The sequence below is a fragment of the Oncorhynchus masou genome, chromosome 30 (assembly GCF_036934945.1).
Source record: "Oncorhynchus masou masou isolate Uvic2021 chromosome 30, UVic_Omas_1.1, whole genome shotgun sequence".
Lineage (NCBI taxonomy): Eukaryota > Metazoa > Chordata > Actinopteri > Salmoniformes > Salmonidae > Oncorhynchus > Oncorhynchus masou.
Window position 1 is genome coordinate 48,070,244 of NC_088241.1, and position 17,257 is coordinate 48,087,500.

The window sequence follows — 17,257 nt, forward strand, 5'->3', positions numbered from 1 at the left end:
CATATGGTCTCACAAGGGGTCTGAGGATCTCATCTCGGTACCTAATGGCAGTCAGGCTACCTCTGCCGAGCACATGGAGGGCTGTGTGGCCCCCCAAAGAAATGCCACCCCACACCATGACTGACACACCGCCAAACCGGTCATGCTGGAGGATGTTGCAGTCAGCAGAACGTTGTCCAAGGCGTCTCCAGACTGTCACGTCTGTCACATGTGCTCAGTGTGAACCTGCTTTCATCTGTGAAGAGCACAGGGCGCCAGTGGCGAATTTGCCAATCTTGGTGTTCTCTGGCAAATGCCAAACGTCCTGCACGGTGTTGGGCTGGAAGCACAACCCCCACCTGTGGACTTCAGGCTCTCATACCACCCTCATGGAGTCTGTTTCTGACCGTTTGAGCAGACACATGCACATTTGTGGCCTGCTGGAGGTCATTTTGCAGGGCTCTGACAGTGCTCCTCCTGCTCCTCCTTGCACAAAGGCGGAGGTAGCGGTCCTGCTGCTGGGTTGTTGCCCTCCTACGGCCTCCTCCACATCTCCTGATGTACTGGCCTGTCTCCTGGTAGGGCCTCCATGCTCTGGACACTACGCTGACAGACACAGCAAACCTTCTTGCCACAGCTCGCATTGATGTGTCATCCTGGATGAGCTGCACTACCTGAGCCACTTGTGTGGGTTGTAGACTCTGTCTCATGCTACCAGTAGAGTTAAAGCACCGCCAGCATTCAAAAGTGACCAAAACATCAGCCAGGAAGCATAGGAACTGAGAAGTGGTCTGTGGTTATCACCTGCAGAACCACTCCTTTATTGGGGGTGTCTTGCTAATTGCCTATCATTTCCACCTGTTGTCTATTCCATTTGCATAACAGCATGTGAAATGTATTGTCAATCAGTGTTGCTTCCTAAGTGGACAGTTTGATTTCATAGAAGTGTGATTGACTTGGAGTTACATTGTGTTGTTTAAGTGTTCCCTTTATTTCTTTGTGCAGTGTATATTTTTACACAAAAACAAAGCATATATTACATACGAACAACAACTTACAGACACACACAAACAATGACTACATCTCATCTGCCCAGACCTGCATGCTCACACCCCCACCCCTAGTACCTGCATTATTGTTTTCCACTTGGACTTACTGTAAATTGTATCAATTTGTTTTTCTCGATCGCCCATGCTATTTCAGTAATAAATTATTAGATTTTGGCATTGTGTTAATGATGGCGGATTGATTGACTCAGTTTTTAGTATACTTTTTTTCAAGATGAGTGATGATTAGAGAATCGTTCAACCCATTGGATATCTCACTACACCCCCATAGACCATGTTTTGAAATATGCAGACAGATGGATTAAAAGTAAGTGTACATTGTAATACTTCTGGCAGCCATCTTCCTAGCTCCGCCCACAACTTCCGGACTTGGTAGCGTTCCAAGAAAGCATGGATTATTGAATCATTATTAGTTTTACACTTGAGACATGACTCTGCCATTGTGCTGTAGAACTTTGTCTCTTGTATAATACATTCTATACATTCGTTTATACTGGATAAAGCATACATTTTAGTTAACTGTAATTGAATTAGTTATGCTCCAACATTCCTTCCATCAATAGTTTATATATTTTTTGTAAGACATTGTCAGTTCGATATGCTCTCTGCAAGAGTTTGTATATCTTACCAATCATCCTTTTGTGACCCAAATAAGATTCCCTCAAGGTTGCTCTGATGTCCAAAATATTATTGTTATTTTATTGTCACAATTTATTATACTTATGGGTCTATAATCAGCAGGGGACTCTCCCGATTTTCCTGGTTTTAATATAACTGAAATAATAGTTTGATAAATGGAACTAGGAAGTGCTGAATTGAGTGATGTGTGTTGTCATTTGTGTAAATAGGGGGGCAATGTTCTATGGGAAAGCCATCCATTCCTGGTGCTTTTCTCTGTGTGAATGTTTTAACAGTATCTAATATTTCTTCCTGGGTGATCTCTGTTTTTAATAATCATTTTTTTGACTGCTGATAGGTTGCTTCCGAGTTGTTGAGTCTAAGAAGGCAACAGGATACGTAATTTTGATTTATTTTACATTTTCATCGAAGATTTTAAAATGGTCATTCATCTTTTTATTGTTTGTAATTGCAGCTTCTGTATCTTTAACTCTTAAAATAATAACTGGTTTAACATGTAATCATTTTGTGAGAACTGCAAGATATGAATTATGTTTATTTGACAAAGTAGTATGCTTTATTTGAGTTTAACCTGTAGTTGTTCACTCTCTTCAGAATGAAATGATGGTATTTCTGCTTAAGTTCAGAAATTGTATTTTCTTCTTCACCTTTGTTTCAGATTTTTATAGGCTTCTTCTAAGATAGTGATTTCTTTTTCTTAAATTTTAATTTCTAAATCACATTGAACTTTTGCCCAATATGAAATGACCATTCCCCTAATGTACACCTTCTCTGTCCTCCATGTCTACATTTAATGGTAATGGTAAAGCTTGAAATGTTTTCATTCACGTATTTAATATTTTTCAGGTCCAGAAGAGGCGCTCTGTTCATTCTCCAAACTCTGTCACTAAATATATTTTCTAGTGGTGTTATTAAACATGATAAAAGAGAATGATCCGATATCATTATATCATGAATGTTCTAATCCAGTAAATAGTTGAGTGCATTTTTGGAGAATAGTTTTTCTTTTAATTCTTGATGAACTTTTCTTTAAAAAAAGGAATAGTATTTTGTAGTTGGGAATAGCAATCTCCAGGTGTCCTGTAAATTATTTGTAAACTTTTATTTTTTATTACTATGTCTGTCAATCTTATCGACTATATGATTCAGGTCAACTGCTAGAATAATAGTTCCTGTCTGGATTTGATCTAATATACAGTAACAGTCAAATGTTTTGACACAGCTACTAATTTCAGGATTTTTGTAGAATAATAGTGAAGACATCAAAACTATGAAATAACACATATGGAATCATGTATTAACCAAAAAAATTGTTAAATAAATCAAAAAAGGTTTTATATTTGAGATGCTTCAAAGTAGCCACCATTTGCCTTGATGACAGCTTTGCACACGCTTGGCATTCTCTCAACCAGCTTCATGAGGTAGTAACCTGGAATGCCTTTCAATTAACAGGTGTGCCTTTTTAAAAGTTAATTTGTGGAATTTCTTTCTTTCTTAATGTGTTTGAGCCAATCAGTTATGTTGTGACAAGGTAGGGGTGGTATACAGAAGATAGCTGTATTTGGTAAAAGACCAAGTCCATATTATGGCAAAAACAGCTCAGATAGGGTGCCACAGGGTTCAATTCTCGGGCCGACTCTTTTCTCTGTATATATCAATGATGTTGCACTTGCTGCGGGCGATTCCCTGATCCACCTCTACGCAGACGACACCATTCTATATACTTTCGGCCCGTCATTGGACACTGTGCTATCTAACCTCCAAACGAGCTTCAATGCCATACAACACTCCTTCCGTGGCCTCCAACTGCTCTTAAACGCTAGTAAAACCAAATGCATGCTTTTCAACCGATCGCTGCCTGCACCCGCTTGCCCGACTAGCATCACCACACTGGATGGTTCCGACCTTGAATATGTGGACACCTATAAGTACCTAGGTGTCTGGCTAGACTGCAAACTCTCCTTCCAGACCCATATCAAACATCTCCAATCGAAAATCAAATCAAGAGTCAGCTTTCTATTCCGTAACAAAGCCTCCTTCACTCACGCTGCCAAGCTTACCCTAGTAAAACTGACTATCCTACCAATCCTCGACTTTGGCGATGTCATCTACAAAATTGCTTCCAACACTCTTCTCAGCAAACTGGATGCAGTTTATCACAGTGCCATCAGTTTTGTCACTAAAGCACCTTATACTACCCACCACTGCGACTTGTATGCTCTAGTCGGCTGGCCCTCGCTACATATTCGTCGCAAGACCCACTGGCTCCAGGTCGTCTACAAGGCCATGCTAGGTAAAGCTCCGCCTTATCTCAGTTCACTGGTTACGATGGCAACACCCATCCGTAGCACGCGCTCCAGCAGGTGTATCTCACTGATCATCCCTAAAGCCAACACCTCATTCGGCCGCCTTTCGTTCCAGTACTCTGCTGCCTGTGACTGGAACGAATTGCAAAAATCGCTGAAGTTGGAGACCTTTATCTCCCTCACCAACTTCAAACATCAGCTATCTGAGCAGCTAACCGATCGCTGCAGCTGTACATAATCTATTGGTAAATAGCCCACCCATTTTCACCTACCTCATCCCCACAGTTTTTATTTATTTACTTTTCTGCTCTTTTGCACACCAATATCTCTACCTGTACATGACCATTTATCAATCCAGTGTTAATCTGCAATATTGTAATTATTCGCCTACCTCCTCATGCCTTTTGCACACATTGTATATAGACCCCCCTTTTTTTCTACTCTGTTATTGACTTGTTAATTGTTTACTCCATGTGTAACTCTGTGTTGTCTGTTCACACTGCTATGCTTTATCTTGGCCAGGTCGCAGTTGTAAATGAGAACTTGTTCTCAACTAGCCTACCTGGTTAAATAAAGGTGAAATAAAAATAAATAAATAAGCAAAGAGCAACAACAGTCTATCATTACTTTGTATTTAATTTTTATTTAACTAGGCAAGTCAGTTAAGAACAAATTCTTATTTTCAATGACGGCCAAGGAACAGTGGGCTAACTGCCTGTTCAGGGGCAGAACGACAGATTTGTACCTTATCAGCTCAGGGATTTGAACTTGCAACCTTTCGGTTACTAGTCCAACACTCTAACCACTAGGCGACCCTGCCGCCCCTTTAAGACATGAAGGTCAGTGAATCCGTCAAATTTCAAGAACTTCAAGTGCAATCGCAAAAACCATCAAGCGCTAAGATGAAACTGTCTCTCATGAGGACCATCACAGGAATGGAAGACCCAGAGATACCTCTGCTGTAGAGGATAAGTTCATTAGAGTTACCAGCCTCAGAAATCAGCTATTAACTGCACCTCAGAGTTCAAGTAAGACACAACTCAACATCAACTGTTCAGAGGAGACTGTGTGAATCAAGCCTTGATTGCCAAATTTCTGCAAAGAAACCACTACTAAAGTACACCAATAAGAAAAAGAGACTTACTTGGGCCAAGAAACACAGCAATGGACATTAGACCGGTGGAAATCTGTCCTTTGGTCTGATGAGTCCAACTTTGAGATTTTTGGTCCCTTACGCCGGGTCTTTGTGAGACAGAGTAGGAGAATGGATGATCTCCACATGTGAGGTTCCCACCATGAAACATGGAGGTGTGATTATGTGGTGGTGCTTTGCTGTTGACTCTGTCAGTGATTTCTTTAGAATTCAATGCACAATTAATCAGCATGGCTACCACAGCATTCTGCAGCGATACGCCCTCCCATCTGGTTTCTGCGTAGGAGGACTATCATTTGTTTTTCAACACACAATGACCCAACACACTTCCAGGCTGTGTAAGGGCTATTTGAACAAGGAGAGTGACGGGGTGTTGCATCAGATGACCTGGCCTCTACAATCACCCGACCTCAACCCAATTGAGATGGTTTGGAATGAGTTGGACCGCAGCCAACGATGCTCAGCATATGTGGGATCTCCTTCAAGACTGTTGGAAAATCATTCCAGGTGAAGCTGGTTGAGAGAATGCCAAGAGTGTGCAAAGCTGTCATCAAGGCAAAGGGTAGGTACTTTGAAGAATCTAAAATATATTTTGATTTGTTAAACACAAAAAGCTTATTTCTCTCAAATGTTTTGTACACATTTGTTTACATCCCGGTTAGTGAGCATTTTTCATTTTCCAAGATAATTTATCCACCTGACAGGTGTGACATATCAAGAAGCTGATCAACAGCACAATCATTACACAGGTGCATCTTGTACTGTGGACAATTAAAAGCCACTCTAAAATCAAATCAAATCAAATGTTATTAGTCACATGTGCCGAATACAACAGGTAGACCTTACAGTGAAATGCTTACTTACGAGAAATATACAGATAAGAATAAGAAATAAAAGTGACAAGTAATTAAAGAGCAGCAGTAAAATAACAATAGCGAGACTATATACAAGAAGGTACCAGTACAGAGTCAATGTGCGGGGTCACCAGTTAGTTGAGGTAATATGTACATGTAGGTAGAGTTATTAAAGTGACCATGCATATATGACAGCAACAGAGAGTATCAGCGGTAAAAAAGAGGGGGGGGGGGGGAATGCAAATAGTCTGGGTAGCCATTTGATTAGGTGTTCAGGAGTCTTATGGCTTGGGGGTAGAAGCTGTTTTAGAAGCCTCTTGGACCTAGACTTGGTGCTCCGTTACCGCTTGCTGTGCGGTAGCAGAGTGAACCGTCTATGACTAGGGTAGCTGGTGTCTTTGACACTTTAGGGCCTTCGTCTGACACTCCTGGTATAGAGATCCTGGATGGCAGGAAGCTTTGCCCCAGTGATGTACCCTCTGTCGTGCCTTGCGGTCAGAGGCCGAGCAGTTGCCATACCAGGCGGTGATGCAACCAGTCAGGATGCTCTCGATGATGCAGCTGTAGAACATTTTAAGGATATGAGGACCCATGCCAAATATTTTCAGTCTCCTGAGGGGCAATAGGTTTTGTCGTGCCCTCTTCACCACTGTCTTGGTGTGCTTGGACCATGTCAGTTTGTTGGTGATGTGGACACCAAGGACCTTGGAACCACGACAGCCTCGTTGATGAGAAATGGGGGAGTGCTCAGTCCTCTTTTTCCTGTAGTCCACAATCATCTCCTTTGTCTTGATCACGTTGAGGGAGAGGTTGTTGTCCTGGCACCACACGGCCAGGTCTTTGACCTCCTCCCTATAGGCTGTCTCGGCGATGTCAGTGATCAGGCCTACCACTGTTGTGTCATCGGCAAACTTAATGATGGTGTTGGAGTCGTGCATGGCCGTGCATTCATGAGTGAACAGGGAGTACAGGAGGGGACAGAGCACGCACTCCAGGAGGGCCCCTGTGTTGAGGATCAGTGTGGCAGATGTGTTGTTACCTACCCTTACCACCTGGGGGGGTCGGCCCACCAGGAAGTCCAGGATCCAGTTGCAGAGGGAGGTGTTTAGTCCCAGGGTCCTTAGCTTATTGATGACCTTTGAGGGCACTAGGGTGTTGAACGGTGAGCTGTAGTCAATGAATAGCATTCTCACATAGATGTTCCTTTTGTCCAGGTGGGAAAGGGCAGTGGGGAGTGCAATAGAGATTGCATCATCTGTAGATCTGTTGGGACGGTATGCAAATTGGAATGGGTCTAGGATTTCTGGGATAATGGTGTCGATGTGAGCCATGACCAGCCTTTCAAAGCACTTCACGGTTACAGACGTGAGTGCTACGGGTCGGTAGACATTTAGGAAGATTACCTTAGTGTTCTTCGGCACCGGCACTATGGTGGTCTGCTTAAAAAATGTTGGTATTACAGACTCGGACAGGGAGAGGTTGAAAATGTCAGTGAAGACACTTGCAAGTTGGTCAGCGCATGCTCGCAGTACACGTCCTGGAAATCCGTCTGGCCCTGCGGCCTTGTGAATGTTGATCTGTTTAAAGATCTTACTTACATCGGCTACAGAGAGCATGATCACAGTCTTCCGGAACAGCTGGTGCTCTCATGCATGTTTCAGTGTTATTTGCCTCGAAGCTAGCATAGAAGTAGTTTAGCTGAAATGGTTTGCAAGCCCTGCCACATACGACAAGCGTCAGAGCCGGTGTAGTACGATTCAATCTTAGTCCTGCATTGACGCTTTGCCTGTTTGATGGTTCGTCGGAGGGCATAGTTGGATTTCTTAGAAGCTTCCGGGTTAGAGTCCCGCTCCTTGAAAGCGGCAGCTCTAGCCTTTAGCTTAGTGAGGATGTTGCCTGTAATCTATGGCTTCTGGTTGGGGTATGTACGACGTCCTCTATGCACTTATTGACAAAGCCAGTGACTGATGTGGTGTACTCCTCAATGCCATAGGAAGAATCCTGGAACATGTTCCAGTCTGTGATCGCAAAACAGTCCTTCACCTGACCACTTTTTTATTAATCTAGTTACTGGTGCTTCCTGCTTTAATTTTAGCTTGTAAACAGGAATCAGGAGGATAGAATTATGGTCAGATTTGCCAAATGGAGGACGAGGGAGAGCATTGTATGTGTCTCTATGTGTGGAGTAAAGGTGGTCCAGAGTTTTTTTTACCTCTTGTTGCACATTTAATATGCTGATATTTGGTCAAAACAGATTTAAGTTTCCTGCATTAAAGTCCCGGCTACTAGGAGCGCCGCCTCTGGGTGAGCGTTTTCTTGTTTGCTTATGGCCGAATACAGCTCATTCAATACAGTCTTAGTGCCAGCCTCTGACTGTGGTGGTATGTAAACAGCTACGAAAAATACAGATGAAAACTCTCTAGGTAGTTAGTGTGGTCTACAGCTTATCATGAGATACTCTACCTCAGGTGAGCAATTGCTCGAGACTTCCTTAGACATCGTGCAGTAGCGGTTATTGAAACAAATACATAGTCCACCGTCCCTTGTCTTACCAGACGCCGCTGTTCTATCCTGCCGGTGCAGCGTATAACCAGCCAGTTGTGTTTTCTTTCTTCCCTTTTTCTCCCCAATTTCGTAGTGTCCAATTGTTGTAGTAGCTACTATCTTGTCTTATCGCTACAACTCCCGTACGGGCTCGGGAGAGACGAATGTTGAAAGTCATGCGTCCTCCGATACACAACCCAACCTAGCCGCACTGCTTCTTAACACAGCGCGCATCCAACCCAGAAGCCAGCCGCACCAATGTGTCGGAGGAAACACTGTGCACCTGGCAACCTTGGTTAGCGCGCGCTGCGCCCGGCCCGCCACAGGAGTCGCTGGTGTGCGATGAGACAAGGACATCCCTACCGACATCCCTAGCCCTCCCTAACCCAGACGACGCTAGGCCAATTGTGCGTCGCCCAACGGACCTCCCGGTCGTGGCCGGTTACGACGGAGCCTGGGCGCGAACCCAGGGTCTCTGATAGTACAGCGCCCTTAACCACTGCGCCACCCGGGACGCCAGCCAGCTGTATGTTGATAGTGTCGTCATTCAGCCATGACTCTGTGAAGCATAAGATATTACAGTTTTGAACATCCAGCTGGTAGTTCAATCTCCCATATAGGTCATCTACTTTGTTCTCCAAAGATTGCACGTTTGTTAGCAGAATGGAAGGAAGTGGAGGTTTATTCGATCACCTACGAATTCTCAGAAGGCAGCCTCTTTTTCTCCACCTCCTCTTCACGCAAATCACGAGGATCGGGGCCTGTTCCTGAGAAAGCAGTATATCATTCGCATTGGGCTTGTCAGACTTGGTAAAGGAAAAAGAGGATTATGCCAGTCTGTGGTGAGTAATCGCAGTCCTGATGTCCAGAAGTTATTTTCAGTCATAAGAGATGGAAGCGCAACCTTATGTACAAAATAAGTGAAAAAATAAGTTACAAACAACGCAAATAAACAAACAAACCTAAACATAACACAATCATTTGGGACACGTAAAATGTCTGCATTCTCCTGCACCAAATGTGCAGTTTTGACGCACAACACAATGCCACAGATGTCTCAAGTTTTGAGGGAGCGTGCACTTGACATGCTGACAGCTGCAATGTCCACCAGAGCTGTTGCCAGAACTGTTTTAGAGAATTGGTCAGTACGTCCAACCAGCCCAGGGCCTCAACATCCAGCTTCTTCACCTGCGGCATCGTCTGAGACCAGCCACCCGGGTAACTGATGAAATTGAGGAGAATTTCTGTCTGTAATAAAGCCCATTTGTTGGGAAAAACTCATTCTGAATGGCTGGGCCTGGCTCAGCAGTGGGTGGGCCATTGCAGCAATGGGTGGCCTAGGCCCACCCATGGCTGCATCCCTTCCCAATCATGTAAAATCCATAGATTAGGACCTAATTTATTTATTTTAATTGACTGATTGCCTTACATGAACTGTAATTCGTTGAAATTGTAGCATGTTGAGTTTATATTTGTGTTCAGTAAATTCTATCTAAAATTAATTATAACTAAAAACACCAGATTCCCCCGCTGGTGGGATGTACAATGAAATCAAAGTGTATTTGTCACCATGTAAGGTACAATTCAATATTAGAAAATTGCCTTCCTGGTCCATATGCTGGGATATAAATGTACATGTTGTATTCTTATTTATGAGAATGCCTAAATCTCTGTTATTTCTACAGTAGGTGGGAGCAAAGGCATCTCCAACCCAGCTCCTCTTTAAATGTTCAATTTCTCCTTTTTAAATGTAACTCTTGCATCTTGCAACAACAACAAAAAAAACAACATATGTTGACAATCTCTTTATGTGTTCAAGAACCATAGGCTTTTTTTCCCATCAAGGAACCCATGGACATTCCATGTGATAAGGTGCATTTTGTTGGTCTTTAGTTAACCTTATCTGTTCTGTTTATCACTGAAGAACCAGTTAAACAGTTAAATATTTTAGTAGACATGACAAATAAGGGCGGTGGGCATTCCACAGAATGGGAGGATCATAGTCTAAATACATAGCTATTCTATAAATTGTATATACAGTTGAAATCGGAAGTTTACATACACCTTAGCCAAATAAATTTAAACTCAGTTTTTCACATTTCCAGACATTTAATCCTAGTAAAAATTCCCTGTCTTAGGTCAGTTAGGATCACCACTTTATTCTAAGAATGTGAAATGTCAGAATAATAGTAGAGAGAATGATTTATTTCAGCTATTATTTATTTTGGTAGCATTGCCTTCCACAAGCTTCCCTCAATAAGTTGGGTGAATTTTGGCCCATTCCTCCTGACAGAGCTGGTGTAACTGAGTCAGGATTGTTGGCCTCCTTGCTCTCACACACTTATTCAGTTTCCACTTTTTCACAAATGTTCTATGGGATTGAGGTCATGGCTTTGTGATGGCCACTCTACCTTGACTTCGTTGTCCTTAATACATTTTGCCACCACTTTGGAAGTATGCTTGGGGTCATTGTTCATTTGGAAGACCCATTTGCGACCAAGCTTTAAGTTCCTGACTGATGTCTTGAGATGTTGCTTCAATGTTTTGTTTTTACTGTGGATAGAGATACTTTTGTAGTTGCTTCCTCCAGCATCTTCACAAGGTCCTTTGCTGTTGTTCTGGGATTGTTTTACACTTATCGCACCAAAGTATATTCATCTCTAGGAGACAGAACACATCTCCTTCCTGAGCGGTATGACGGCTGCGTGGTCCCATGGTGTTTATACTTGCGTACAGATCTGTTTGTACAGATGAACGTAGTACCTTCAGGCATTTTGAAATTGTTCCCAAGGATGAACCAGACTTGTGGAGGTCTACAAAAAAAATTCTGAGGTCTTAGGGTGATTTTGTTTGATTTTCCCATGATGTCAAGTAGAGGCACTGAGTTTGAAGCTAGGACTTGAAATACACCCACAGGCAATGTTACCAACTCATCAGTATGGAAAGTAGCTATTGGTTGTCCTAAAAGTCGCTAGAAGTCGCTAAATGATGTCATCGCCTAATTTGTATAATTGGCCATGTGCATGTAATTGTGATGGATGCTGTAGGAGAGAGTAATAACGTTGTGGGAGAGACAAAAAACGTGAATTGGGGACCCCAATCAGAAACGATGTCCTCAGGCACCCCATAGTGCCGGAAGACATGGGTAAACAAGGCCTCCGCAGTCTGCAGGGCCGTAGGGAGACCGGGCAACGGGATGAGACGGCAGGACTTAGAAAACCGATCCACAACGACCAGCATCGTAGTGAGGTCCATGAGGAAGTCCACCGACAAGTTTGACCACGGCCATTGCGGAACGGGGAGGGGCTGTAACTTCACTCTAGGCAGGTGTCGGGGAGCCTTGCTCTGAGCGCATACTGAGCAGGAGGAAACATCCTCACGTCCTTTGCCAACGTGGGCCACCAGTACCTCCCCCTAAGACTCCGCACTATCCTCTAGATGCCAGGATGACCCGAGGAGGGTAGTGTATGGGCCCAACGAATTAACCTATCATGGACACCCCGTGGCACATACTGAGCCCCTGCTGGACACTGAGGGGGTGCAGGCTCCAACCGTGATGCCCTCTCGATCTCCGCGTCCACCTCCCATACCACCGGTGCAATGAGACATGAAGGTGGAAGTATGGGGATAGGCTCGATGGACCGCTCCTCGGTATCATATAGGCGGGACAGGGCGTCGGCCTTTGTGCCGAGGGAGCCTGGCCGGTATGAGATGGTGAAACGGAACCGGGTAAAGAGCATGGCCCACCTAGCCTGACGCGGATTCAGTCTCCTCGCTGCCCGGATATACTTGAGATTACGATGGTCAGTCCAGATGAGGAAAGGGTGCTTAGCCCCATCAAGCCAATGTCTCCACACCTTCAGAGCCTTGACTACAGCTAACAACTCCCAGTCCCCCACGTCATAGTTTCACTCCGCCGGACCGAGCTTCTTCGAAAAAGAAGGACAAGGGCGGAGCTTTGGTGGCGCGCCCGAGCGCTGTGACAGCACGGCTCCTACCCCAGCCTCGGATGCGTACACCTCCACTATGAACGCTAAAAAGGGGTCCGGATGCGCCAACAAGTGCGCATTGGTGAACAGCTCCTTCAGATGACTGAAAGCTCTGCCCGCCTCTGCTGACCAGCACAAGCGTGCCGGTCCTCCCTTCAGCAGTGAAGTAATGGGAGCAGCCACCTGACCAAAACCCTGGTTAGTAATTGGCAAACCCTAAAAACCGCTGCACCACTTTTACCGTGGTCGGAGTCGGCCAATTACACACAGCTGTAACGCGGTCACACTCCATCAAACCCCCCAGAGGTGGAAATGATAACCCAGGAAGGAAATGGCTTGTTTGGAGAACACACATTTCTCAGCCTTGACGTACATGTCATGCTCCAGCAGTCGCCCAAGTACCATACGCACCAGAGACACGTGCGCGGCGCATGTGGCAGAATAGTTCAGTATGTCATCGATGTACACTACCACTCCCTGCCCGTGCAGGTCTCGGAGAATCTTGTCTACGAAAGATTGGAAAACGGCTGGAGCATTCTTCAACCCATATGGCATGACGAGGTACTCATAATGGCCAGATGTAGTACTAAATGCGGTCTTCCACTCATCTCCCCCCCGGATACGCACCAGGTTATACGCACTCTTAAGGTCCAGTTTTGTGAGGAAACGTGAAATGATTCCACTGCCGTGGCGATGAGAGGTGATGGGTAACTAAACCCCACTGTGATTGAATTTAAACCTCTATAATCATTGCACGGACGCAGACCTCCCTCTTTCTTCTTCACAAAATAGAAGTTCAAGGAGATGGGTGACGTGGAGGGCCGAATGTACCCCTGTCCCAGAGATTCAGTAAAATATGTCTCCATGGCCACTGTCTCCTCCTGGGACAACGGGTACACGTGACTCCTAGGAAGTGCAGCGTTCTCCAGGAGGTTTATCGCGCAGTCCCCTCGTCGATGGGGTGGTAATTGGGTCGCCTCTTTCTTACAGAAGGCGATAGCCAAATCGGCATATTCAGAGGGAATGCGCACAGTGGAAACCTGGTCTGGACTACCCACCGTAGTCGCACCTACGGAAACTTCTATACACCTGCCCGAACATTCCTCTGACCACCCCTGAAAAGCCCTCTGTCTCCATGAAATCACCGGAATGTGATGAGCCAGGCAGGGAATTCCCAGCACCACTGGAAACACAGGTGAATCGATAAGGAAGAGACTAATCCGCTCCTTATGATCCCCCTGTGTTACCATGTCCAGTGGTCGGCTATCTAAGGCGTGCACGGAGAAAGGTTGGTCTAACGACACCAGGGGAATCCCTAGCCTTAGCGCGAGCCCACGATCCATGAAGTTCCCAGCTGCGCCTGAATTGACGAGCGTCTTATGCTGTAGAGAAGGAGAAAACCCAGGAAAAGAAGTTTGCAAAAACATATGGCCGACAGGAAGCTCTGGGTGAGTCTGGTGCTGACTCACCTGGGGTGAACGAGTAGTGCTCTGCCTGCCTTCCCGACTTCCAGACGGGCTCCTCCAGCACCAATCGGTAGTGTGTCCTCGCCGAACACAACTGGTGCAGGAGGAAACTCCTCCTCCGGTACCCCTCGATGCAGCTCCCCGAAACTCCATGGGGATGGGAGCAGGAGGGCCTGGAGGTGGAATTGACAGGGCCCGTTCTGGACGCCCGCGGGCAGACAGCAGGTTGTCCAGACGAATGGACATGGCAATCAGTTCATCCAGGGAGATGGTGGTGTCCTGACACGCTAGCTCCCTGTGGAAGTCCTCCCTGAGGCTACAACGGTAGTGGTCCATCAGCTAGGTACTACTCCAGTTGTAGGAGAAACCCCTGACACCCAACCGCCGTCCCATCGTACTCCCTGGGGAGCGTCAGACGCAGGGCAACGGAGCCAGATGCTGAAGCAGGGGTAGGTTGTGCTGGTGGAAGGGGCGCTGGAGGAGAGGTAGGAAGGCCACTCCTCTCCCATCGGTCCATCCTCTCCATCATCTGATCCATAGCTGACCCAGTCCGGTGAAGAATGGTGGTGTGATGGAGGACCCTGTCCTCCATCGATGGGAGAGGAGGTGCGGCTGCTCCTGATGACTCCATAGTACCGGTGCGGGATTCTGTCACGGATGAATAGGAGTGGAAGGTAGGAGTCAGGTGCAGAGAGCAGAGGGTTCAAGAAAAATAGGTAATTTATTCCATGCCCAAACACAGGGCGGAAAACACTGACCAACCCAAAACACAGGGTAAAACAGTCCGGAGCACAAACTAGAGCGGGCCCAACAAGCTTAAATATACTAGAAAATCAAGAAAACACAAATAGGAACAGGTGCAACTAATAAGACTAAACTAAACTAGGAAAAAGGGATCGGTGGTGGCTAGGAGGCCGGTGACGACGACCGCCGAGCACCACCCTAACAGGCAGGGGAGCCAACTTCGGCGGGAGTCGTGACACTAAGTGTATGTAAACATCCAACTTCAACTGTATATAGCGTGTGGGGATGTAGGCTGAGCAGACATTTAACAAAAAAAACACAACATAAAAACATAAAGCAAAATACGACTTTTTACTTGAGGCGCTATGCCTTTTTAGGGCTTTTTATCTCCTCTCCTAATATACCAAAAAACAATGTGGATACATACATTGTACATAATTTTGAAAAAAGACTGCCACTTAAATACTGTGGTTGGTTTGTATTACCTTACAAATTACATTGAAGTATAGTGGCTAGTGGGGGTCTGCTTGGGGTGAGTGGGTCCTCTGAGTGACTGAAATGGGATGAGTGAAGGGCTCACGCACACCTCAGAGAAGTGTTTGATGCCCTCCCAGTCATCCCATCCCAGTCCCCTGGATATATCCCCTCACTATTCCCCCCCTTGCCCTCCCTTACCCACCCAGGCCCAGTTTATCCCAACCTCTGTCTTTTCCCCCCTCCCCTCTTCTCATACACCCCTACACCCCTATATACTGTACATCCACCCACTTATCCGTTCTCATTCATTCACACACAACATCCACCCCATGTCTCTGCACACCCATTCTCTCCTGCCTTCCCACACACATCCACATTCACCCTCCCTCACTCTCCCACTCATATGCACAGACATATACCCACACATACACCCACTCAGACACTCCCATTCATAGAACTATTCTTGACAATTCTTGACTTACATGCTATATTTCCTCTTTTATATTGTCTTGATCTCTGGTCCCTCCTTTGCCCTCAGAATGTTGACTTTGGTCTGATAGTTCCATACCTTAAAGATTCACAATGCGAGGGTATTTAGCATTCTCCTGCTTCACGCCAGGTCCTCCGTCGACACATCCACGCCAGGCTCCTCCGATATCAGCTTGATCACGTAGTTGGAAAGTCCCCTTTTTCCTCGTTCTCTGCTAAGGACAATATTCTCGTATTATTTTGTCTCAATCTGTTTTCTAGCTGATCCAATTGATTATTTAATCTGTCAGTGAATGAGTGCAGTCTAATCTTCTAGAATAGGCCTATACTTGGACAATGCCATGCCCATAACAGTACGAGTGCAATGGTGCAATGGTGAGTATCTGTCATGACGTTACCTTAAACAATTGTGTCCGTGTTAAAATCCAGGGAGACAAATGCACTAACACGTACTAAATATTTACAAATCATAAAATATACTGTAAGACAGACCTGCCCCAACGGGAAGGAAACTCATACGTCCTGCATTCAGTGACACCAGCCCAACACACCCACCTCAGCGCTGGGAAGGGGCATTGTTTCCTGGCTGAGTCAACGCGGTAAGGAGGGGTCTTTCCTTCAACTCCAACAGAGATTCACATATCCATGAAAGGAGGCCACACTGCAGTGACGATGAGAGGAAAGTAGGGACCTCTCAACACAGAGTGTTCCAGTCAGAGACTCTGAGTATCAACATAGAGATAATGGAGTATGAGCTCATATGGTTTTAGACACACAAGATACAGCACACAGCACCATAAATTACATTTTGGGCAAAAAGGTGAACTCAGCCACATTCTTCATTGAATCAGATGGCTCATAAATGTTTTTATTTAATTTAATTAGGCAAGTAAAATTCATCACAAAACCCACTGATATTGCCAACTTATTGAATGACATTTTCATTGCCAAGATTAGTAAACTTAGGCAGGACATGACAACAACAAATGCTGATCCTTCATGTCCTTGCATAACTGATTAAACTATGAGAGACAAGCATTGCAACTTTGAATTCCGTGAAGTGAGTTTGGAAGAGGTGAAAGAATTATTGTGGTCTATCGACAATGACAAACCATCTGGCACAACAATTTAAATGGAAAACCTTTGAGGATGGTAGCGGACTATATTGCCACTCCTATTTGCCATCTCTTAAAACTAAGCCTGCAGGAATTTGTGCTTTGCCCTCAGGCCTGGAGGGAAGAAGAAGTCATACAATTTCCCATGAATAGCAAAGCACCCTTTACTAGTTCAATCAGCCAACCAATCAGCCTGCTACCGACCCTTAGTAAAATGTTGGAAAAAATTGTGTTTGAACAAATGCAATGGAGCTACACCGGGGCGGCAGTGTAGCCTAGTGGTTAGAGCATTGGACTAGTTACCGAAAGGTTGCAAGTTCAAATCCCCGAGCTGACAAGGTACAAAATCTGTCGTTCTGCCCCTGAACAGGCAGTTAACCCACTGTTCCTAGGCCATCATTGAAAATAAGAATTTGTTCTTAACTGACTTGCCTA

The 17,257-nt window shown here is 45.3% G+C and overlaps 1 protein-coding gene across 1 annotated transcript in view; it reads right to left on the reverse strand.

The window, feature by feature from the left end:
* The window catches only part of tlcd4a (TLC domain containing 4a), a 127,302-nt gene extending 110,897 nt beyond the window's left edge, over positions 1–16,405 (reverse strand). Inside the window, exons 1-2 of the mRNA XM_064949193.1 lie at positions 16,106–16,405; positions 15,787–15,919 (exon numbers count right to left, since the gene is read on the reverse strand). The gene's annotated coding sequence lies outside the window, so the exon portion shown is untranslated. The remainder of the gene's footprint in view (positions 1–15,786; positions 15,920–16,105) is intronic.
* Positions 16,406–17,257: the final 852 nt, after the last annotated feature.